Source organism: Cornus florida, unplaced genomic scaffold (genome assembly GCF_030987335.1).
Source record: "Cornus florida cultivar Cherokee Brave unplaced genomic scaffold, ASM3098733v1 CherokeeBrave_3.0.0_Hap2_Chr04, whole genome shotgun sequence".
Taxonomy (NCBI): domain Eukaryota; kingdom Viridiplantae; phylum Streptophyta; class Magnoliopsida; order Cornales; family Cornaceae; genus Cornus; species Cornus florida.
The window spans coordinates 10,674,647-10,679,985 of record NW_026775574.1 but is presented as its reverse complement, the minus strand read 5'-3'; the positions used below and the strand labels follow the sequence as shown (position 1 = coordinate 10,679,985).

At 30.8% G+C, this 5,339-nt stretch overlaps 1 long non-coding RNA gene across 1 annotated transcript; it reads right to left on the bottom strand.

Moving 5' to 3' along the window:
* Nucleotides 1-303: 303 nt before the first annotated feature.
* On the bottom strand, nucleotides 304-4,882 carry LOC132302716 (uncharacterized). Its single transcript, XR_009480906.1, has 2 exons — nucleotides 4,540-4,882; nucleotides 304-594 (listed from the first exon to the last, which is right to left on the bottom strand). It is a non-coding gene; the product is annotated as an uncharacterized LOC132302716 (long non-coding RNA).
* Between the last annotated feature and the right edge of the window lie 457 nt (nucleotides 4,883-5,339).

Genomic DNA, 5,339 nt, shown 5'->3' with positions numbered 1-5,339 from the left:
ATGATCAAAAGAAAGGTTCATGAATCACGTACTATTTTATCAATGATCATACATTGTAATTTAATATAAGAAAAAATTCCATTTTAACAAATGTATGTGTTAAGTTTGTGTAGATAATTGGCAAGCTAGGAATTTTTCACAGGGTGTGAGAAAATTGAACAGCAAATTGAGTTCTTGATAAGATTCAACACTTTGGAAGGGATGGAGAAGCCATTAAGATCAAGGCCGATTCAGTTTCAGTTTTTTTTTTTTTTTTTTTTTTAACAAAAAACAAAACATAAAAACTTATATAAGATCGTAACATATAAAGTGAGTATTTAATAATTAATGGTGATCATATATACATAGAATTTTATACATGAACAATTAATTTTACAAAGCTAGCTGACAACCAAATAAAAGGAGTATTGAGTGTATAAACCAAAGAGTGAAGCCTATTCACAAACACTTCAACTATATATATACACATATATAGATCAATGGAGTTATATAGAGATAGGGTAAAACTACTCCCTATCATTGATTGTGAGCTGGATCAGAGGCTTCCAACTTCCAGGGAGGTCTGATCGATAATGGAGCTAGGGATGGAGCTTCCTGCATAGATGTACAGTTCCATATCAAAGCTATTTGATTTCGAATCGAATCACTGGAAGAGAACATATGTACTCAGCCACCATATATATATGCCAAGATCAAAAACCCAATATCTTCTGTAGTCGAACCCAACATGTGTCTTTGACGGGAAGACAACTCAGCACAGATGGTAAGAGAATGATAACAAAGCATGTCCAAGGAACCCAAACTAGGTTTGGTGGAAGCAAAGAGCTAACCACGGCAAAGAAAGAAAAAAATATACAACCAGCTCCAAACTGTTCCATGACATTTGCAATAGGGTCAGGTAAGGTGTTTCGGAGCAATATTCCATTCCACAGTGCTGTGAGTCCAATGCAAAGTGACAGTACAATCGCGGGTACTGGTAGGGACAAGGAGTGTTTGGGATAGACTGTCAAAACACCTACGGATATGGGTATAACATACGTTAGTAGAGTTTTTCCGAGTTCTTGATCGCGAAAAAGTTGGACAATTTTGGAGTTCACCCTCTGGGACTCGCTTGATTGAAGTACTGTATGAGCGGTGGATGAAGTTTCAGATGATGTTTCAGATGAGGAACCTTCCGAGGAAGATGGAAGAGTTTTCATACCGTTGGAGTTGGAATTGAGTGGTGTTGGTGGCCGTGAAGATGGTAATTGTTGTGGATTGGATTGCGGAAATAGAGATTTGACCAGATCAGAGATGATTGAAACAAACACAAAGTAGGATGATTGGAACCACTTACCAGTCATCACCTGCTCCTGTTCTTGGTCTATGGACTCAACCCTAGTCATCATGATATATGTGGAGGAGGAGTATGAAATGGCTATACATCACTAGTTGGGAATTGGAATGTGAATATATATAGTGTATATATAGTTATATCAAATCTCAGTTCTAGTCTTCCGAGGATATACTATATAGATTCTTATCGTCTGAAATGTCATCATAATTAATCTCCTTGTGTTTTTTTTTTTTACAATTTTGAAGGACAAAACTTAAAAAAATAAGGAAAGTATGATTATTATTATTATTTTTTTAAAATTTACATAAAAAATAAAACGATGATTGGTTAATTAATTTTTTATTTAGATCAAACTAAACCTAAATGGACTAACACATTTTGCCTATAAATGTTCCAATTGTATTATGATGTAAAGAGTGCATTTCTAGGAGGCTAGGTATTACAATCGAGATAGGAAATAATCTCTCAGTATAAGGAGGTAAAATTACATGCATTAATTTAACCCTCTCTAAATTTTACAATGGGAAGAGGTTTGTTCATAGAGCTAGCATTTTATATTTTACAGTTGAAAAGGCTTGTGCAGGCCCTAAATTCCGAAATTTCAATATGTTTATATAATAAGGGGGTAAGGGCAACAAAATCAAAGGTTTTTTCTTTGGTGACTGTTGTTTAATATTGCAGTGCTTCGATCCAGCTAGATGTTAGAATCACTTTCACTCAATTTGAAGGGACTTCCAAAATAATAATTATTATATCATCCCTCAATACATTTTAATAAATAAAAAAAAAAATTATTTAACACTTTCTTCTTTTCTTTTTTCTTTTTTTTTTTTTTTTTTTTTTTTTGTTTTTTTTTCCTTTTTTCTTTGTTTTTTTTTTTTTTTTTTTTTTTCTTTGTTTGTTTGTAGGGTGGGGTTAAGATTAATGGTATAAAAGTTAAAAAAAACACTAACTGCATGTGTAAATTCTCTTTCTTGGTCCCAAGTTTATAATCATTGCCACATAATGGCAACATATTCTAGAATGCTACGAGCCGTATAAGAATTGAAGATTAAGATGATGATGCAGAAGAAAAAAATAATATTTTCACTTGACATTTAATTTATGAGACTTTTTCCTCATTGATAATTTATATGGAATAACAAAAAAAAAGTCAAAGGACTCAAATATTGTTCTTGTTTGCCCACGTAGGTAATGCTTCAAATAAGTTGAAACCATTTTTTCTAGAGGTGGTCCTCTTTAGGACTTTGAATAAACTGTTTCAAACACCTCAATACAGAAAATAAAATTATATATATATATATATATATATATATATATATATATATATATATATATTCGATCACAAATGTGATAGGAATATTGTAATAAAATAATAAGAAAATTTATTATTTAAACGAAAAATTGATTTATATTCTTTTATCCATAAAGCATGAATATAATCACTAATTTGAATAAATTAATATATTTATTATACTCATGCAATATTAGGAAAAAAAAAATTAGAGATAAAGAAAAGAAAACAAATAGCATATTTTCATATATATATAATTTCTTTTCATTATAAATGTAAATTGGCAAATTTGACTTTTGTAATTTCTAGCTTTCCAGCCATGAAATAATGTTCATTTTGTATTGACCAACAAAATTTGTTAAAATTACATTTGGAACCCATTTATTTTTAGGGCCATTGACTCAACCTCTAGATGTCAATTTGGAAGAGAGAAAGGGAGGCTAAAAAAGGAAGAGAGAGAATTAGCTAGACTAAGCAGACTTAGAAAAAAAAATTAATAAAAAGGAGGAGAATTTGTTAATTCCTCAAGTAATAATATTATTATATTTAGATTACAATTTTTTTTTTTTTAGTAACTTGTAAGTAGCAAAAAAAAAAAAATTAACAGAGATTGGGTCTCTGCTTTGGTCAAACTTTTGTAAAAATTGATATATATATTACTCTTATTGAGAGGGTCGCGTACACTACCAAAGATAGAGATTGGACTGAATCATCATAAATCAAATTTATTTATTAATTGAAGAATCCAGATTGGATTGAACCACCAAGTGTCAATAGTTAAAAATCATCCAATTTTTTTTTTAAAATTTCTGTTACAACACACTAAATCGAAATGTTTTAGAGTTTCTAAATAATAGTCTTACATTTTGGTTTAATGTTGCACATATAGATGCATGTATAACACACAATACCACCAAATAGAAAACATTAGTAAATTAACGGGCTAAATAAAAGGAGATAGTTTGCCTTCATTTAAATGTTGTTTTTGGATTGGGATTCAACAATATACGAAACGGGCTTTTCTGCCCATACATGACAGCCCAATAGCTCCAAGACCAGGCACGTAGCTACAGGCCAATTCGTTGTTCGGCAGAAAAGGTTTGGAATTCGGTCCAAATCACTTCATATAATTAAAACTTTGAAATTAGAATTGAAAAAAAAAAACTCAAAAAATTAAACCAAAAGTTTCTTCAATTCTATTAATTTCAATTCTAAAGTTTCAATGCCGCTAAACACTGCCTAAGCCCATTCTGTTCAAATATTCAATTTATGTGAGGGGGCGGTCCATTACATGACGTCATGGTGACATCATATGGTGGGATTCATGCCCCCCTTCACATAAATAAATTGAATTTGATAATTACTAAATTCAGTCCTTAAATCTTTATTCTTTGTTATTTTGATAAAGACTGCAATATAATAATAGGGTTTTTTTTACGCAATTGATTGATTTATTTATTTCAGGAGAGAAATTATAATTTGAAGACTAAAGAAGATGCATAATGAGTTAAAACCACATACACCACCAGCTCGATACAATTTGAAATTAAGAGAAAACGTTTGATATCTATATATTGATACAAAAATTTATGAATAATGGAGAAGAATAACATGTTAAAGGATAGATAAATAGGTTTTTTTGACAGAGAATTTTACATGAAAGCCAGATCCAACAATAGCAGAAGTCTTAGTACACTCAAGTTTCCTAATTTTAGAAGCCATTCTTCTTAAATCTCGTAAAAAACATTTTTTTTCAACACAAAAATAAATAAATAATAAAATAAAATAAAATTTCCATTTTCATAAACTGAACCAGCACATTGTTCCAAATATTCAACCATGCAATACAATAATCTGAAATTGGAATTGAATAGATTGCAGGCTAAAAAAAGCTGGAAGAACTAGTTACCTCATGAGTACTCCATCAACTAATGAAATACATTCTTTGAATGCTCCATCAACAATGTACAGCTCATGATGCTCCCACATATATACATAGCCAAAATGTCATTAGGCCAAATTACGCCAGAAACTCTGCAAAGTTTTATGTCAACAAAGCAGTTCAAGCCTTGATATATGCAACTTCGGTGGTTGCTTCAGAGTTCAGATAGTCTGTAAATTAATTTCATTACATGGAATTTGCGAACAAGTCAAGTCACTCTTACATAAATAAAGTCATTGACACGTGGTTGACTCAAAACCACAACAATTTACAATTCATGTGGTGCCTATAAGCCCTCCTTCCTGGAAAAAGTCTGTGGTGGACAAGTTTGTCACCTCCCCTTCCGCCAAAAGTCCAAATGTCTTAAAAGATCAATATTTTTCCCCAGTTGTTAGGTGTGGAAAAAAAAAAATAGTATATACAGAAGAAACCATTGGAACGATAATTCGATACACAAACCGAATTAAATCGAACCATCAGTTCAGTTCAGATTTTTACTATTCGGTTCTAATTCTAGTTTCAAAAATAATCGTTGCGATTTTGGTTACGATTTTAGATTCATTACGACTGAACGCTAAACTATATATAAATATTGTATATATAAATTTTATTGAACAATAAGTGAGTCTTGGGAGACCTTTTTGTAGTCTCATTGTGAAAATTGTATGCATTCAATGTTATAATCGAATACTAGTGATATTTATTAATAAGGTACAATCCAATAGCTTCCATTCAGTGCTATATAATCTAATATTTATATATATATT